General features: G+C 41.8%; 1 protein-coding gene across 2 annotated transcripts in view; it reads left to right on the top strand.

Moving 5' to 3' along the window:
* The first annotated feature begins 2640 nt into the window (after positions 1–2640).
* The window catches only part of LOC124011661 (leucine-rich repeat and immunoglobulin-like domain-containing nogo receptor-interacting protein 2), a 415677-nt gene continuing 397457 nt past the window's right edge, over positions 2641–20860 (top strand). For both annotated transcript variants that reach the window (XM_046325122.1, XM_046325121.1), the window contains exon 1: positions 2641–3252. The gene's annotated coding sequence lies outside the window, so the exon portion shown is untranslated. The remainder of the gene's footprint in view (positions 3253–20860) is intronic.

The raw sequence follows: 20860 nt of genomic DNA, 5'->3' as shown, positions 1-20860 counted from the left end.
GTGGCAGACAAGCACTTTGTGGAAATCCCTAGGTTTAATCAGTGGGACTCTTTGGGCTGACAATGCAGACAAGACAAACAGACCCATAGGGTGAGTGGTTAAGAAATTGCCTGGAGAGTCCAAGGAGGCAACACAGCGATTGTGAATAACGCCTAGCACGGATGCTTAAATGTGACTGACAAAACCCATTTCTTAATTGCCAACTAACAACACCAACACAATGTCCTTCTTTTGACGCTCAACAAGTGTATATTTTTAATCACACCTATTTTACCCTGCTGTTACCATTGGTACTGTATCTGTCTGGCATTTATCATTTAGGTCACTAAGATACGTCAAATTCTGGATGATGTGTATTTTATACCACTTAGCCTTTTACTTTATGTTCGTATTCTTAACTTGTATTATTTATTTTGTTGTTGCATTGTCGAGAAGGAACCTGAAAGTAAGCATTCTGTTGGACGGTGTATACCATGTGTATGCTTTACATTCCACTAATACAACTTGAAACTTGTTCCCTTGAAGAAAGCCTTACAAGTTAAGCGTCGTCTGCTTCAAGTAAAGCTGCCGCTTACCATTCCAAGAATATTGTACGTCAGGTAAGTAGCCATTCATACCTGTGTCTATGTATCTTTTATGTATAACGATTATATAAATAGGATGCCCTGGATATGAGCAGTTTGCAAAGCAACTTGAGTCCTAATGATGTTCGGCGGAATTGCAAATGGGCTGTGTGCATGCCACAGCTGTTTAGAGGAATGTAGGTTTGGACCATGGAGAGTTGTGTTGGAAATGGCACCACCTGGATAATGAGATGCGGAGAGGCCCGTGCCGGTGTCTGAGCCAGAAGGCTTACCCGTGCTTATCTGCAAGCTGTCCCACATTAGGCGGACACTGTAGAGCGAGCACTGTAGTCCACACAGAGCACTCTTAGGTCTGGCTTCGGGCCTTTAAAAACTTGGACTCTAATGTCAAAATATGTCCTACGTCTAGCCATTTCACTTCTGGGTTGTTATGTCTTCTTCAGGGAGCCCATCAATTCGATTTTGAGGAGTTTATGTTTGCAATTTGATTGCTTTGACATCCCATTCTAGAACATTGTAAAATGTTATTTATCATTGGTGCAATGTAACAGCACAGTTATAACATAGACATTACTGTCACAGTACGTGATTGTAGTTCAACAGTAAAGAAAGGAGCGAGCATTAAAAACCTGCTAATGATTCGGTCTCTTGTATTACAATGGTTAGATAGCTGGTCTGTGATGTGAATAGTTCCAGTTACATTTTCAACCACACTCTTTGATAGACTGGAGTCGGTAGATGGGTGGGCCATTTGATGTGTGCCATTGGCTGTGATTGAGTGTGCCAATGGATGTTTTTTCTAGGAAAGACAGGAGTGTAATGGTGATGATGGAAAGGATGCAGAGGTCAGTGGACCGGTTGAGGGTTCTTCATCTTTTAGCTTCATAGTTAAATGACTTATAGAGATCAAGGTCATGCTCCTTCCTGTTATCACGATCTACGTAAAACATGATCTAATGTCCTTTTGTTTGTAACACTTTACATTTCAGATTCTCTTTTACCTGTGTAATTACTCTAGTAACAACATTATCTTAACTGTCACAACATGTTGTCACCAGAGTAATTACTGCATTACACGGGTATAAGAGCATCAGTCACGTGAGTCTTGTTGGATAAATGTTCGGAAAGCGTGAAGATTACGTGAGAAAAATAAATGTAGTAAACAAAAAGTGAAATTTCTCACACTGGCACGATTCCCAGCAATTTAATTCCTGAGGTGATAATCATCAGTCATTATTTATGCTTGGTTTGTAAAAATAACACACATGCTGTCATGCTATTCCTAAGTACATGACAAACGGATTACGCCTGAACGTTACTTTAATAATCAAGTGTAAAGACATAGCTTAGATACATGCCGATGCTCCACTTGAAATGTTCAAGGGACCTATTTATTTTGTTTCTAATTGTTGCGCATATTGTTTCATTCAGCTTCCGCGTCCAGGTTAATATTCTGTGTGTATGTGCACTGAGTGATAAGGGAATTGCTGGCAATTTGTTTAGGCTGCTAATTGTAAAAAAATCCACGCTTTGCTAAATCTCGTGGATTGTCCTTGCCTCGATTCAGAGCACTGGTCTGTTACTGCTGCTATTTTCGTCTCCCTCTTCAATCTCTCTTGACAGTCGGCCAACATCAACTCCTGACCTGATCCACTACAAGGCATTTGCAAAAGAGAGATGAAAAAGACCAAAGCTCCATGGAGTCAGTAATAATGGGAGGAAAAAAAGGTTAGTCAGAGTCACTTTCTCGTTTCTCGTTCCTTCATTAATGTTCATGTTGTTTCTTTACTCACTCTCTATTTAGCTTCCCATATTTATCAGACCATTATTTGTATCCCTAAGGGATCCTAAGAAGTGCAGTCGGCAAACCTTTTCTATCTGACATGACTGTGAATGCCAAAGAGGTAATTGTCAGACGACAGACATGGGAGAGAGAGCAAGAGGGAGGAAAGAGAGAGAGAGAGAGGAAGGGAGCGAAAACAAGGGGGTGGGAGTTGCAGGGAGGGGAGTGTGTGTGTGTGTGTGAGAGAGAGAGAGAGAGCGAGAGAAAGAGAGAGAGAGCAGCGTTCATTCTTCCACTTCTCAGCAGACAGCGTTCTACAGGGGAGAGCAACAAAACAAGGCAAATTGGAAGGGGAAAAATAGAGAATATTATACAAGAAGAGTTCGCTATCCACTTCTACCTCCTATTGGGTGGTGAGAGGTGTCTGAAAGTTTGCACTCTGGGGGACCCCTCCCCCCAATGCTGGGCTGAACAGAGGACAGCTCCCATCTTCGAGGTGTGGAGAGCACAGACTACCTCTAGTCGTTTCCAGGGAAGCCAGTGCGCACGAGGAGTGTTCTCCCTCTGTGAATCTCGCAATTAATCGCTGCCTGCCTGTCTGTAACAAAAGAGGAGAAGATCCAATCTGCGTTTGGGTTTAATAAGGTGGAATACCAAGGGACACAACAGAAGAGATACAGCACAACCAGGGAAATAAAGGGAGTAGGAGCACACAGCAGTGAAAGACATCATTTAGAGAGAAAAAAAAGAAAAAACGCTTAACCGTATTTTGAATTCAAAGGCTCCTGTTCCAGGTGAACTTGAGAAGCATCCTTTTCTTTTTTGGAGCTCTCAGCTTCAGTCAGCTAATCTTGTGGACTATTGGATCCTGGATGGCATTTCAAGGTAAGGACCTATCTTCAACTCTCCCGGTGTATCAGCCAGCCAGCTACTGTACTCCTCCTGTGTTAGGTTGCTGCAATTCTCAGCAGCAGAAGAAAAAAAAGGGAGAAGAATCAGACGGAGAGGTAGGTGCGTTTGAGTCATCACCAGGCTGTTAATGAAAAGTTTCTGTGATTTCTCTTCCCCTTACCTTATCCCTATGCATGATTGATATGATGCCAGTGTGGAAAGCAATTTATCTTTGGGGACTCGATCTCTGCATCGTGGCTTCCAGCAGGAAGCCTGGGTGGAAGGTCATATTTACCACTGGTGTTTGCTTTCGTCTTTGTAAGGGCCATGTCTACGGGCCATGGGATTACTTTTGTATTTCAACCACCACCACCTACCACCCACCACCGAGTCACAGCTGCTCAGCCATAGCCACTCTGCATATGAAGGGCTGTTTCCCCCTTTAATCGTAGCAGACAGCAAACAGATTGTTTTCGTTGTTTCGATTGCTGCCCGAATGTCTTAAATGCCCCGCATCATACTTCTGCCATCAGTTCCTTGCGAGTTTTTCAAGTAAAACGTTGTAATGCAATGCATCTTTTCTGTCCTACGGTCATGCCCATCTTTGTTCCTGCTAAGCTGAAAGTGTGATGAAACGCGTAGATAAGCATGTGTTTTCTCTCCTCAAGGTCCTTGTTGAATGTAAATTAGAAGAAACAGATTCATAGGATGATTGAGGGATATAAAAGAGGGGGCTTTGAATATAATGCAGCATTGTTAGAGGGAATCTACAGCACCTCCCTATCGATATATCTTTTGTAGGAACAGGCTGAAATATTTATGATTGCATGCACATCCTGTCTACCCTGAAATATTGAAAATAATTGAATAATAAATAGCCTGTACCTGTCAAAGCCTGCCCCTGCTGGGGAGGATTATTATGACGCTACCTCGTGTTGCATGCAAACCAGTGACCACTAAATGCTTTTGCCTCTAGAGACACCAACAGGGGGCTAGAGGGGGTGTACCAGGCAGAAGTGGGTGGATGGAAGTTGAAGACAGTTCCTGAGGTACAGTTGCTAAATGTCCACCAATAGGACTGGCCATTTCTCATCTGTAATATAATGCTGGTCAATCAATATTGTAAATAACAACGTATTCTTAACTGACTTGCCAAGTTAAATAAAGGTTCAATCAAAAATGAAAAAACACAATTTCAAATATAGGATTTTGCCCATCAATGTGACAAAGCTCTGGTATTGGAATTAACGTGTGTTTTCACATGTTACCTCGTGAAAGAGACTGTTGGCTATTCATCTTTTTGTTTGCACAGTCCAGGTATAGGTGTAATCTAATGAGCAGTATGGCAGACGTGTGTGTGTGTGTGTGTGTGTGTGTGTGTGTGTGTGTGTGTGTGTGTGTGTGTGTGTGTGTGTGTGTGTGTGTGTGTGTGTGTGTGTGTGTGTGTGTGTGTGTGTGTGTGTGTGTGTGTGTGTGTGTGTGTGTGTGTGTGTGTGTGTGTGTGTGTGTGTGGGTGTTGAGTGTGTGGGTGTATGTGTGTCCAGAGCTGTGCGCATCATCCACTTTGATGTTTTATTGAGTGTTAACCATGTCAGCACTGACGCACAGACTACGATCCGGGGTTACACGGGTAAAGGAAGATCTGAATTGGATCTCATTAAACCTTGTACTGCTTTTCACTATCAATAAGCAATGGCGATTTTGCTTTCACGGCTTTTTGAATCTGCTAAATGATTTAGTCCAGGTATGTTTGCATCTGAGTGTGTGTGTGCGTGTGTGTCTGTCTGTCTGTCTGTCTGTCTGTCTGTCTGTCTGTCTGTCTGTCTGTCTGTCTGTCTGTCTGTCTGTCTGTCTGTCTGTCTGTCTGTCTGTCTGTCTGTCTGTCTGTCTGTCTGTCTGTCTGTCTGTCTGTCTGTCTGTCTGTCTGTCTGTCTGTCTGTCTGTCTGTCTGTCTGTCTGTGTATGCTTGTGTGTGTTTATGTTCGTGTGCGTGTGCTTGTTTGCGTGTGTGTCTCCAACTCCTGTAAAGGGAAAAGGTGCGGTCTGTTTTTTTCTGTCTGATGCTGGCAAAGGAGTCAAAGACTTGGTCTTCCATTTCAGTACAATAATGCATCCACTGAATCATACAGTATTGATGGAGCATAGAGGGAGTTATCATTTTTTCCCAGTTAATGATCAGAATCGTAGACGACACATGAACAAGTGGTAGAAATGAGAGAAGAAAACAACTTTGATGTAAAAAATCCAGTGGTTTTGATTTATTACATACAGGTACGGTTTGAATCAGTATCGATGTTCATCACTAAGCAGCTGAAATATGACATAAGTGCTTCCAACTATAATAAATAATTTTCGATAGTTTCTGCGTTTTGGAATCACATAGATGAAATATTTTGAATTATGCCTTATATTTTAATCAGGAATTTGTTAAGACTTGTTTATAGCCAATATTACATATTACAATTGAACCAGAATCTGTTTGCTGAAAGAATAGGGGGATTGTTTTGAATGAAAACACAATGTTTTGTTGTTTCTCTGTAATACTAGCCACTTTTAGCTAGCCAGCTAGATAGGTTCCCAATCTCCCAACCTCATAACTAGCTACCAAGTCACTTCAGGCTATCAATCAAGTGAGCGTAGCTGGTCTAACTACCTTAGCTGGCATGCCTGCTGACAAGGTTGCTCGACTTTAGAAAAGCAAGCAATTACTAAGCGTAACAAATAAGATTTACATTCCTATCGATCTTTTACCCAGATTTTTAGCCGAGATGCAGACAAGCATACAGTATATAGGGTTATGCTACTATGTTGTATGCCAGTGTGGCAGTTGTACTAAACTCCAATTGAATTAGAATGTGCAGATGGGTCACACAAAAACAATTGCACTTCAGAGTTCTACCAGAACTAAATGTGACTAAGTGAGAGGGATACATTTACAGGCACGACAGTGAAGGCTAATAACAAGCACTCTACATCAGTGAGAATTAAAGCCAGGGATTACTTCAGGGAAGGAAGACTTCCAGCTAGTACAGCACATGTGTAAGATGCGCTTGGAAGGATTGGACAATCGTGGTTAGAGTAGCCACAGAGGAACTGGAACGATTGCACTTAAGTCATATTACCTGGGTTGCTATGTAACTATAAACTACTCATACATCAAGAGGACTTGTCAGACCCTTCAATGATGAATAAGAAGGCCCACTTTCGCTGTAGAGATTCAGTCATATTCAATGTTTGCTAGCCATTAGAAGGTAACTCTATGCGTTGATTCAGACTAGGAAATTATACCAGAGCATCCTCTGTGCATTCTTCGGAGATTCACAGGCGTCTCAGCGTTTATGTGCACATTAAAAGATCTTCTTTCTGTCCCTGGCTATTAACTGTACTGTTCTTAAATGCCCCCATCCTAAAATGTCAATACTTCAGGCCTCCTGCCCAACTGTCTGAAAGCACTCTGTAGAACATTACTGTAATATAACAGAGTTGTTATTATCCAGACTGTAGAAGCAAAAAAATGTGCCATTATAGGAGGTTGACTTGTCTGTCAGAAGTAGCGTGGTTGAACTGTGTGAAAGGGAATACGTGGCCCGAGCACAGTGGCATATTTTTAGACAGTCCATTAAGGAATAGGAAAATCAATGCTCTCTGTGCTGTCAACATTGGGTTTCAGGTTTTTCGACACAATGACCTTTGTCGGGTACAGAGAGGAGCCTGAATGGCATTGTCATACTGTGGCTTGGTGACAGAAATACGCAGGTCATTATGAAAAGAGACACATTCAGTGTCTTGTTGGCATGTCTAGCACCGTCTTCCATCTTTTTTTCTGAAATGAATTTGATTTGGGCTTGAATACGTTTTCTCCTCCACTGTTTCTTGTTAAACGGATCCCTTGGGTGAATATTCAATATCTGACAGGCTGATAGATGCACCGCTGATAAATCCATTTCAGGATAATTATAAATACATTTCAGGCTTTACTTAGCCACATGCTTAGACAGATCGGGCCACAAAGCACATGCTGGCTTTTTGCATAGTGTACATGTTTATTCCAGTGTTCAGATGTCCCACATCTGTACCGTATAGACAGCCAGCTTTCTTAAAGACATTTTCAAGAGGACCTTGTGTTGAATGGAGATCAAGTCTAATGGATTTATGAATACTCATTGACTCCCATCAAAGTGGTTAGCCAAACATTGGTTTGTGAAATGGAGCACCACTGGTTCTCTAAAATGTGGTTCGCTTGTAGCAGCAGTGCTACCAAGGGTAGTGATGGTTTCACAGTTCACCCACCGAAAATCATACACAAAAGGAAACTTGTTTTCTATTAAGTGCATGAAACCAGGACAGTGTCCTTGCCACATGAGCTCACCGTGGCCAGCAAGGGCATGGCGTGGCAGAATCCTCTGGCCCCTGCTCCAGTGGTGGATGGCAGAGAGTGACCATTGGTGGCAGTGCAAATCCCTCTGGGAAGAGCACACGAGGAGAGGCTGGGGCTTGAGGACAGATCATGGACAACTCCTGTTGACAGTGACCCTGTCAACAGTGTCACTTTGGACCACGACCTCTCTGAGTGAACTGCCGGGGACTAGCGTTGCGGGTCACCTCTAGCAAAGTCCCCTTCATCCCTCCTGAGTTTGTCAACAGGAAGCATTAGTAAGGGTCAGATGGGTAACGTGTCGGGAGCGGGAATGAGAGGACGTACACTGTCAGCGTTTTTCTAATTTTATCAGTAACTTACTGTATTAATCAACAGTATGACACTGTATAAACTGAATGCAGTAGTTTATCATAGAATACACAGTAAAATACCATACATTCATTTTACAGCACACTGTAACATCTTTCTGTAATTTAAACAGTAAAACACTATAGAATGCAGTGGAATCCTACAGTAATCTCAGGTAATGATTGAGCTCTTCGTAGCCGATGTGAGTAAAACAATTAAAAAGGCTAACATTCACAAGGCATGCGTTGACAGGCTGCCCTCGGGTGGTGAGGGTAGGCAACAACACATCTGCCACGCTGATATCAATACAGGGGCCCCTCAGGGGTGTGTGCTCAGTCCCCTCCTGTACTCCCTGTTCACCCACGATTGCATGCACCATCATTAAGTTTGCAGACAACACAACAGGGTTAGGCCTGATCACAGACAACGATGAGACAGCCTATAAGGAGAAGGTCAGAGACCTGGCAGTGTGGTGCCAGGACAACAACCTCTCCCTCATCAACAAGCTTATCGTGGACTACAGGAAACGGAGGGCTGAACATGCCCCCATTCACAACAGCGGGGCTGTAGTGGAGCGGGTCGAGAGCTTTAAGTTCTTTCTATCATGGGCCAAACAAACCAACACAATCATGAAGAGCGCACAACAACACCTCTTTCCCCTCAGGAGACTGAAAAGACTTGGCATGCAACATCAGAAGTTAAACATCTGCACCATTGAGAGCATCTTTACTGGCTGCATCACAACGTGCTACCTCGTGCAAGTTTGTTACCAAAAGGCACCTGGAAAGCTTCTACTCCAAATCCATAAGTCTGCTGAATAGTTAATCAAATTGCTACCCGGACAATTTAAATTGACCCCCTTTATTATTTATTCATCTTAATTGTTTTTCCCTGCATGTTGATGCCACACACACACACACTCACACAGACACACATTCAAACTTCACATACGCTGCTGCTACAAAGTTGATTAAATATTCTGGTTGTCCTTAGTCACTTTTACCCCTACCCACATGTACATACTGTATTACCTCAACTACCTCGTACCTCTGCACATTGACTCAGTACTGGTACTCCTTATACATTTGAAGCTGGAAGTTTACATACACCTTAGCCAAATACATTTAAAATCAGTTTTTCACAATTCCTGACATTTAGTCCTGACATTTAATCATAAAATGACTTGTTTTAGGTCAGTAAAGATCACCACTTTAATTTAAGAATGTGAAATGTCAGAATAATAGTAGAGAGAATGAATTATTTCAGCTTTTATTTCTTTCATCACATTCCCAGTGGGTCAGAAGTTTACATACACTCAATAAGTATTTGGTAGCATTGCCTTGAAATTGTTTAACTTGGATAAAACGTTTCGGGTAGCCTTCCACAAGCTTCCCACAATATGTTGGGTGAACTTTGGCCCATTCCTTCTGACAGAGCTGGTGTAACTGAGTCAGGTTTGTAGGCCTCCTTGCTCGCACACGTTTTGTCAGTTCTGCCCACACATTTTCTATAGGATTGAGGTCAGGGCTTTGTGATGACCATTCCACTACCTTGACTTTGTTGTCCTTAAGCCATTTTGCCAAAACTTTGGAAGTCTTGAGATGTTGCTTCAATGTATCCACATAATTTTCCTTCTTATGATGCCATCTATTTTGTGAAGTGCACCAGTCCCTCCTGCAGCAAAGCACCCCCACGACATGATGCTGCCACCCCCGTGCTTCACGGTTGGGATGGTGTTCTTCGGCAACCCTCCCCCTTTTCCTCCAAACATAATGATGGTCATTATGGCCAAACAGTTCTATTTTTGTTTCATCAGACCAGAGGACATTTCTCAAAAAATGTACGATGTTTGTCCCCATGTCCAGTTGCAAACCGTAGTCTGGCTTTTTTATGGCTGTTTTGGAGCAGTGGCTTCTTCCTTGCTGAGCAGCCTTCCAGGTTATGTCAATGTAGGACTCGTTTCACTGTGGATATAGATATGTTTGTAAATGTTTCCTCCAGCATCTTCACAAGGTACTTTGCTGTTGTTCTGGGATTGATTTGCACTTTTCGCAGCAAAGTACGTTCATCTCTAGGAGACAGAATGTGTCTCCTTCCTGAGCGGTATGATGGCTGCATGATCTCATGGTGTTTATACTTGTGTACTATTGTTTGTAGAGATGAACGTGGTACCTTTAGGTGTTTGGAAATTGCTCCAAGGATGAACCAGACTTGTGGAGGTCTATAATTCTTGGCTGATTTCTTTGGACTTTCCCTTGATGTCAAGCAAGGAGGCACTGAATTTGAAGGTAGGCCTTGAAATACATCCACAGGTACACCTCCAATTGACTCAAATGATGTCAATTAGCTTATCAGAAGCTTTTAAAGCCATTACATCATTTTATGGAATTTTCCAAGCTGTTTAAACGTCTGACCCATTGGAATTGTGATACAGAATGTTGCTGCATTGGGTAGTTCTAGTAATATACTTAAACAATAAGTCACCAAGGGGTGTGGTATATGGCCAATATACCATGGCTTAGGGCTGTTCTTATGCACAATACATTGCGGAGTGCCTGGACACAACCCTTATTACTGGCTTTACACTGGCTACAAACATAGCAAGCTAGCTGTTTTAGCTTCCTACATCTCCATGTGAAATAATCAGATGTATTTTCCCAGTTTGATATGCTGCTTGTGTATTAGTTCCCATATCAGCTAAAAATAGAACATCATGTTTTGGTTGTGGAGAAAAAGTCACATAGCTAGCTAGTTGGCTATAGCAGGTCCTACCATTTCACAATAGCCTGTAATCACTAGTTATTACTTCTAAAAAAAAAATTGGGGGGGTGGATTCTTGGATTTTCTTGTTGTGTTCTCATTTGTGGTGAAAGTAAAATTAAGAATCCATTGTCTTGTCTTCACTTTCTAGCAAGTTGGCGAAACACTGCTATCTAACTACCCTTTTAGCTTCCCACATCTGACAGCACATTTACTTATTAAGCTCTATTATGTTTTCAGAAGCAGAACACAGAGTGTATCTGAGAGTAACGTCAATGATTATTATTATGGATTTTGCACCAGTTACTTAGGTGACTGACTGGTGCAACAAATGTGTGATTGTATAAGAAATATGACATTCAATGTGCTTTTCTGTTGTAGAATGCATCAAAAATAGAAACATTGAAAGTGATGAGACGTTCAATTTTATATAAAAGTTAATACATTTGATCACTAAACATCCCAACATGGATACAACAACCCATTTCTACAGTCGTACCATGTTTCTAATGCTGGACTATCACTGCCTCATTTACTAATTACATGTAATGAAATATGTATAAACTGTAACAACCAGCCTATATCGTTATTCCTTATAAGATTTATACGGGCACAAGTCTAATGGCAGGACGATCCATTTTGTGTTTAGCCTTCATCAGCCACTTTGATGTGTCCTTAAGACGACTTTGCCACTTACCCCCTCTTTCTCTCTGCCCTCGGTTTCCAGCAGCGAAGCCTGGTATTTAGAGTATTGAACGCTTTGCTCTTTAGACGGTTACAAAAGTGCTGTGTGTGTGGTATCAAGGTGGGGAGCCAGTTGAATATTTAACTCCTTGCAGCATTTGTTGTCTTTGTAAGCAATGTGGTCCTGGTAAGACATGTTGTCCTGGTAAAGGATGTTGTCTTAGTTGGCACAGTGGATTAGAGTTGAGTGGCTGAGTATGAGCAAATGTCTAATCTTGATTTGTAAATTGGATTCTAGAATCTAATTTCCTTTTGTGTTAGTCCAAGAAAGGGTTTTCAAATTTTCATCTGACATAATGTTAGTGATTATGACTATTCAGCCACTTATCCAATTATTGGACTTGGACAAATCAGAAAAGACCAACTCGAAAGAATAACAGAAAATTTGATAGAAAAATACTGAGAATCAAATTTCTGATTTTTTTTATCGCCTTTTGATTGGGTTGGATGTCAGCAACACTATAGTATATCTTATATACCAGACAGATTCTCTTAGCCGTGACTGCCAGTGTATGAATAGTTTCTCAGCAGGGCATTGGATTTAGTCTTGTTAGTGTAGGTCACTGATCCTCACTCCCTTCAGGGCTACACTGCCAGAGCAGTAGACCACATCGCGGATGTTTGTAAGTTTCAACAACGGACATGCCTTGAAGACTCTCTATATTGAGATTGTCACTTTCCCACCCAAGCATCAGTGGCCAGTCTCCCTACATCTTGGTTGATGAGATGCTGCTGGGTTAAGTCCCATTCAAGGGTTTCATCTGCCATGTGGCAATTGCACCTTGTAGAGGAACATGCTTTCTTTCTGCGAGAGAGGGAAGAGGAGCGAGAGCCCATGGGTATTTAAATGGTTGCGATAAGATCCTGTCTCAAAGCTCTAGGGGGCATCAGGTTGTTGTATCGCTAGTTCACCATAGAGATTATGATTTGTATTCATGTAACACACACATCCACCCCCTCAAATACACAGATCCTCCACCAATTATGACAACGTACCACACCTTCCTTTTATGGTGCAGAGATAAAAGGAGAGCACTTCCTTCAGGTCAGACTTAGGCTGTCCTAATATGGACATCATACATTTATTACATTAAGAAACATTTGCCCATAACTACAGTATGTTATGAAATCAGTATGTTATGAAAGTAGTTACCCATGCAGTTTTTTTCAATAATGAAGTGCTATAGTATTTGCATCTCACCTTACCATGACATTGACATTAAAGGAATTATTTTTGCCTTCACTTACATTTCTTGATATGAAGTGTTGCACTATCTCCCCCCTCTACTTTCAGTCTGTTGTGTGAACTGAGGGTGAATATGGAGAGGGAGTGCTGAGTCACTTGTCGTTTTAATCTCTCACAGATTTGTACATTTTTACATTTAATCTGAGTTTAGCTGTCAATGGGATGAGGGAATCATTAGCCCCCGTGCTACTGTGATACTCCTGTACCGAGAAACACGCTTAACCGAGAAAAGCTCAACAACTCTCTGAGCCTATTCAGAACGATACTGGAGGTTTTGTTGTCAAATGGTAGCTCCCAAGAGGTTTTTGCATCGTTCAAAGAGATGGGTGTCTTGTCTGCAGGAAGTAATCCTGTGTCATAGTAGCAGTGTTCACTGGTGGGTTATAGGGGGATGTTATGGGATGTTATGTGACAAGTCAGGTACAAGTCAAGAGTCTCACGATGAATGCCTGATCTCTGTGTGTGTGTGTGTGTGTGTGTGTGTGTGTGTGTGTGTGTGTGTGTGTGTGTGTGTGTGTGTGTGTGTGTGTGTGTGTGTGTGTGTGTGTGTGTGTGTGTGTGTGTGTGTGCGTGTGTGCGTGCGTGCGTGCGTGCGTGCGTGCGTGCGTGCGTGCGTGCGTGTGTGTGCGCGTGGTCGATCGGTGATTTGGGGGGTGCAGGGTTCTGGATGCAGGGTTCTAGATCGACATATCCAATCCCTATTCTTGAACAACCAAAACAACCAACAGGCTTATGAGAATAAGATAAAACATATATACAGTACTGTGTATGGTTTTGTGTACAACAAATATGTTGTCAAAGTACATAAATACACACACTACTGTGCTAAACGGGGATGGAACAGTATGCTGAATCAAATGAATGAACAGACACCTCTTGAATGTTGACAAAGTTTAAACAATCATGTTTACAACACTGTGGAGGACCCAGAATGCACCTTCCCTCTAGTGGAATTGCATACACACAAGACACTAATGCACCCCCTTTGTCAGAGGAGCCGTAAAAAAAAGCCACGGCATCTAGATAATGACCTTTACATCCTCATGTACAAGTGCCGTTGCTGTTGTCAACATGTGTAATTCCGACCCTTGGTTGCCAGCGTGGCTGTGAATTATAAATCAATGAGCTTGCATTACTGTAAAATTCCTGGGCCCCTGGGCTTTGCAGATGATCGAATAATGGATGGCGGGGGAGCCTTTCTGTCCAGCTCTGGGTCCACTGTTCACATGCCGGCTCCCATACATACTGATGGAAGAAAGGGGGGGGGGGGGGTTACATCACAGTGGCTCAGACAATGAGCTCTATGGTGGGATGGGAGGTTGGTTGAGTAGGGAGTTGAGTGTATGTTGGGGGGTGTACATTTGATATTCATAGTAAATTTATACTCTTCTGTGTTTGTGGGACACATCCTATCCTGTGAATTTCCAGATATCGGTTTGGTATGGAAACAAAGCTATAGTGTGTTATAAATCGACTTTGCATCAGATCGGTGGTCTTGAGGGACACTATAGGGCGATGGTCTGCCAGTTCCATCAGGGTTAGTTAGCACACACCCCTTAATCTCTTCTGTCTGGAGGACTTGAGTGAAGCAGTGAAGACAGAGGAAGTGAGTAGGATATACTGAATGAGAACAGTGGCGTGTCATGTAGCTCAATTATTCAACAGGAGCTTGTCTGTGATTGTAAGGCTTAGGGAGAACTCTCCCAGAATTTCAATAGGGGATGCCATTGCCTCTGCTGAAAAACCAGCGCGTGTATGTGCTCTGCAGTGAGTATGTTTAAAGCCTACTTGATCTTAAACATTTATTTGAATTAGCACTTGGATTTATAAGCTCTATCCTTCTGCATGCTACATGTTATTGTATAGACGTCCAGCGTAGATTTAGTGAAAAGGTACATGTAATTTTTATGCACTGCTATATAGGAATAAATGCATTTAGATTCTACTGCATAGTATGCATAATGGTTGCCTCTGTCTGTATGTAAGCCACAACACATACAGGATGCAATTCACCCCTCAACCTCAACCCACTCACGGCACATGCTAAGCGACAGTGATCCAAAAAGTAAATCTGTGCACAACCCATTTTCTGTGCCAACCCTTACGCCATCTTCAACAGCTACAGTAGATGAGGAAATATCGCAGCCACCAACCACCATCTGTTTTTTGAAAGATTTGCCAAATTTTGGATGAGGAGAATGCAACATTTGGCTAAAAATTAGGGACCATGCCGTTGTGTTCTATTACAAAGGGAGCAGACATCTTGAAACTTGTTTGTGGAGATATTATCTTGTGATATAATGTGCATCATACTGCATACAATTTACAAGTTCTTCCAACTGTATGCCCAGGCCATTAATGTGCAAAGTGATGGCAGAGGCTTGGCTAGGTTGAGGTGCACATTATTGGGGTGGCTGGGTAGCCTTGTGGTTAGAGTGTTGGGCTAGTAACCGGAAGGTTGCAAGTTCAAATCCCCAAGCTGACAAGGTACAAACTGTCGTTCTGCCCCTGAACAGGAAATTAACCCACTGTTCCTAGGCTGTCATTGAAAATAAGAATTTGTTCTTAACTGACCTGCCTAGTTAAATAAAGGTAAAATAAAAATCTCACCAATTACTGCACAGTCAGAGATTACAACCTCTACTAAAGAGCTCTCGTGGTCATATAGTATGCTTTTAACTCTTGAGGCACCTACATACTGGCTCTGCCTCTTCCGGTGTTGATAGCACGATGCCAATCTGGCCCCATTAAAGCCTGTGACTTGCTCCTTTCAGAAGTTACAAAAAGTACATCAATAATGTATTCCTCGGGTGTAGCCACCCAAGGATCAATGGGCAACACAAAGCCCATCTACAAAGGTGCGCTTGGCTCAAGGCCATATTTGATCACTTCCACTGTGCACGCTCGCTCCTTTGTGTCAGCCTGCTGAGACTTCATTATTTGTGTTTGTAAGCTATTGTTGAAAGAACAATAAGCAAAATATTTCAAGTTGGTTGGGGGGGAGAAAATCTTTGAAGAGACATGAAAAAAGCAGTTGGATGGTTGTACCGATTTAAACAGTGATAGAGGGAGAGAGGAGGAGAGCGAGGGAGGGAGAAGGAAAATGTTTATTCAACATCCCGTTCCTTGACGGGATCGTGGGGAGAGATGTTGCATGACAAAGGGTCGCCTTTGTAATGTTCATGCACAGTATTATGACAGCAGAAAAAGCGGCAAATTACATGATCATTACCTAGCAGTTGATAGAGCACGGCACTCCATGTTGTCTGTCACGACTCATTGATGAGATTTACAATTTCAGGTTTTTTCGAGTCAGATGCCGTCTCCTCCCAAAGTTGTGAGCAACCTCAGCAACAGACAGCAGATGCTCTTGCGGAAAAAAAGCGCAGATTTATTCTTCCCCTCACCCCTCTGTAGTTTTCTTTATTTACAAAGCCAGATGATCGGGCTTGTAGCCCGAGATTGAGATTTTCTTTGAGAAAATGGTTTTCATGCCTTTTTTTCTCATCCTGACGACAGAGCGAAATCTTCTTGGCACAGAGGGAGGGCAATGTACAGCAAGACCGACTTTGCCTCAGATAATACGACGAGCGTGTGTGAGGGATTGTGTGTTTACAGGGCCAGAATCACACTGAAATGTAGATCAAAATGTCCTTTAGCACGATAGGCATGTAACAGGAACAGAAGTCTCGTGCAGTGTCCTCCACATTGGTAAAATGTGTCTCTCCATAAGGACCATTGACATTGGGAAACTAAATGGTTCAACATTTGGTTCATACATCCATTATAATACAAAACACAGTCTCTTGGTCTCTGGCGAATACATTCTCTTTTAGATAAAAATACATTGTCACCAACACATGAAGCACAACCGGACAATAAGAAATATTGTTTGCCAACGAGAACTCACTGAACAGACAGAGACCTAAAAAAATAATCTGAACGGTTAGTCCTCGGGGTTTTGCCTGCTACATAAGTTCTGCTATACTCACAGACATGATTCAAACAGTTTTAGAAACTTCAGAGTGTTTTCTATCCAAATATACGATATGTATGTATATCTTATATTCTTGGCATGAGTAGCAGGAAGTTGAAAGTGGGCACACTATTTATCTGAAAGTGAATATTCTGCCCCCTAGCCCCAAGAGTTTAGTAGTGGTTTCTTTGCAGAAATTCCACCATGAAGGCCTGATTCACACAGTCTCCTCTGAACAGTTCATGTTGAGATGTGTCTGTTACTTGAACTCTGAAGCATTTATGTGGCCTGCAATTTCTGATGCTGGTAACTTTAATGAACTTATCTTCTGCAGCAGAGGTAACTCTGGGTCTTCCTTTCCTATTGAGTTCTTCATGAGAGCCAGTTTCATCACAGCAATTGATGGTTTTTGTGACTGCACTTGAAGAAACTTTCAAAGTTCTTGTCTGACATTCATGTCTTAAAGTATTGATGTATTGTCCTGTTTCTTTCATTATTTGAGCTGATCTTGCCATAATATGGACTTGGTCTTTTGGCAAATAGGGCTATCTTCTGTATACCCCTACCTTGTCACAACACAATTGATTGGTTCAAACGCATTAAGAAGGAAAGTAATTAAACAAAATAACTTTTAACAAGGCACACCTGTTAATTGAAATGCATTCCAGGTGACTACCTCGTGACTCTGGTTGAGAGAATGCCAAGTGTGCAAAGCTGTCACCAAGGCAAAGTCTGGCTTCTTTGAAGAATTTCATTTTTTTTGTTTAATCATTTATTTGTTACTACATTACTCCATATGTGTTATTTAATTGTTCTGATGTCTTCACTATTATTCTACAATTTAGAAAATAGGACAAATTAAGAAAAACCATGTAATGAGTAGATGTGTCCTAAGTCACCCAAGCCATAGACTTTATTGAAGCACCTTTGGCTGCAATTACAGCCTCAAGTCTACTTGGGTAAAACGCTACAAGTTTGGCACACCTGTATTTGGGGAGTATCTCCCATTCTGCTCTGCAGATCCTCTCAAGCTCTGTCGGGTTGGATGGTTGAGTGTCACTGCTCAGCTATTTTCAAGTATCTCCAGATATGTTAGATCGGGTTCAAGTCTGGGCTCTGGCTGGGCCACTCAATGACATTCAGAGACTTGTCCCGAAGCCACTCCTGCATTGTCTTGGCTGTGTGCTTAGGGTTGTTATCCTGTTGGAATGTGAACCTTCGCACCAGTCTGAGGTTTTTATCAAGGATCTCTCTGTACTTTGCTCCATTCATCTTTCGGTTGATCCTGACTAGTCTCCCAGTCCCTGGAGAAATTCCACACAGTAACTTAACATTAACACATGTTAATTGAAATGCATTCCAGGTTACTACCTCATGAAGCTGGTTGAGATAATGCAAAGAGTTTGCCGTGCTATCATCAAAGCAAAGGGTGGCTACTTTGAAGATTCTGAAATATAAAATATATTTTGATTTGATTAACACTTGTTTGGATACCGCATGATTCCATGTGTTATTTCATAGTTTGATGCCGTCACTATTATTCTGCAATGTAGAAAATTGTAAAAATAAAGAAAATCCTTGAATGGGTAGGTGTATCCAAACTTTTCACTGGTACTGTGCATACAGTGAGGGAAAAATATATTTGATCCCCTGCTGATTTTGTATGTTTGCCCACTGACAAAGAAATGATCTGTCTATAATTTTAATGTTAGGTTTATTTGAACAGTGAGAGACAGAATAACAACAAAAAAATCCAGAAAAACGCATGTCAAAAATGTTATAAATTGATTTACATTTTAATGAGGGAAAATAAGTATTTGACCCCCTCTCATTCAGAAAGATTTCTGGCTCCCAGGTGTCTTTTACACAGGTAACAAACTGAGATTCGGAGCACACTCTTACAGGGAGCGCTCCTTATCTCAGTTTGTTACCTGTATAAAAGACACCTGTCCACAGAAGCATTAAATCAATCAGATTCCAAACCCTCCACCATGGCCAAGGCAAAAGAGCTCTCCAAGGATGTCAGGGACAATATTGTAGACCTACACAAGGCTGGAATGGGCTACAAGACCATCACCAAGCAGCTTGGTGAGAAGATGACAACAGTTGGTGTGATTATTCGCAAATGGTAGAAAATCAAAATAACTGTCAATCTCCCTCGGCCTGGGTCTCCATGCAAGATCTCACCTCGTGGAGTTGCAATGATCATGAGAATGGTGATGAATCAGCCCAGGACTACACGGGAGGATCTTGTCAATGATCTCAAGGCAACTGGGACCATAGTCACCAAGAAACAATTGGTAACACACTACGTCGTGAAGGACTGAAATCCTGCAGGGCCCGCAAGGTCCCCTTGCTCAAGAAAGCACATATACATCCCCGTCTGATGTTTGCCAATGAACATCTGAAGGATTCAGAGGACAGCTGGGTGAAAGTGTTGTGGTCAGATGAGACCAAAATGGAGCTCTTTGGCATCAACTCAATTTGCCGTGTTTGGAGGAGGAGGAATGCTGCCTATGACCCCAAGAACACCATCCCCACCATCAAACATGGAGGTGGAAACATTATGCTTTGGGGGTGATTTTCTGCTAAGGGGACAGGACAACTTCACCGCATCAAAGGGACGATGGACGGGGTCATATACCGTCAAATCTTGGGTGAGAATCTCCTTCCCTCAGCCAGGGCACTGAAAATGGGCCGTGGATGGGTATTCCAGCATGACAATGACCCAAAACACACGGCCAGGGCAACAAATGAGTGGCTCAAGAAGAAGCACATTAAGGTCCTGAAGTGGCCTAGCCAGTCTCCAGACCTTAATCCTATAGAGAATCTGTGGAGGGAGCTGAAGGTTCGAGTTGCCAAACGTCAGCCTCGAAACCTTAATGACTTGGAGATCTGCAAAGAGGAGTGGGACAAAATCCCTCCTGCGATGTGTGCCAGCCTGGTGACCAACTACAAGAAACATCTGACCTCTGTGATTGCCAAGGGTTTTGCCACCAAGTACTAAGTCATGTTTTGCAGAGGGGTCAAATACCTATTTCAACTCAATTGCAACTTAATTTATAACATTTTTGATATACGTTTTTCTGGATGTTTGTTGTTGTTATTCTGTCTCTCACTGTTCAAATAAACCTACCATTGAAATTATAGACTGATCATTTCTTTGTCAGTGGGCAAACATACAAAATCAGCAGGGAATCAAATACTTTTTTTCCCTCACTGTATATACTTTGTCGAGTAGTTACATGTTGGTCATGAGATTGGAACCTATTGAATTAGATCAATGCACCCATCAAGTAAATGAAAGAATAGGTCGTTGTACATGTGTTGGTTTCACTTCATTACTTAACTAACCAGTCTTCACAATGCATAAGCTTATCTCAGGCAACAATGGACAATCCAGCTGGCTACAAGGAGTGTTCATATGACTGGCTAGTTTGTAAATGATAACACTATTGCCTCATGGCTATAAAACCATTTGGGTTAGGTACATTAATTACAACTGGACCATGTAATTACACAGTAATAACTTTGACATAAATGCAAAACCTGTACATATTAGGGATGGGGGGGGGTCGATACAGTAGAGTATCGCAATATTATTTTTGATTATATTATTTAGATTCTATGACCACAAGTATCGGTTCTCTAAACGAGCGCTAGTCATCTGTACCTGCCCCAAAACCTCTGTATTTCTCCTCCTACAGCTTGGCCTCAATCTTCTTTTTCAATGGTGTGCCAGTATATTTTCAGCACTCTTATTTCCATGACTGATCAACAGTTATTTGCATTATGACTCTCTCTTGTCCCTCTGTGTCAGACATATAGTGAACAATATGATTGGAACATCAAATTCCAATAAAATCTCAATATCTAATCGCAATACAGACAGTATATAATCGTGATACATATATAATCACAGTACATATTGTATTGGCAAATACGTATTGTGATATCATATCATGAGGTCCCTGAATTATTATAATAACATTATAGAAATTATGGTCAAATTAATAGGTGTGATTATGTTTGTTAAAGCTACTGTTTTGTAATTCAATGTTTTGTCATTTAATAAACACTAGTAATTTTGGTTCACTTGTCAGTATCAATTCAGGGCCTCTTCAGATAGCAAGAGGCAGATTGCAACAGC

The sequence above is a fragment of the Oncorhynchus gorbuscha genome, linkage group LG23, assembly GCF_021184085.1.
Source record: "Oncorhynchus gorbuscha isolate QuinsamMale2020 ecotype Even-year linkage group LG23, OgorEven_v1.0, whole genome shotgun sequence".
In the NCBI taxonomy this organism is placed as follows: Eukaryota; Metazoa; Chordata; class Actinopteri; order Salmoniformes; family Salmonidae; genus Oncorhynchus; species Oncorhynchus gorbuscha.
Note: the sequence above shows the minus strand (reverse complement) of the source record. Positions and strands in the feature narration are given on the sequence as shown.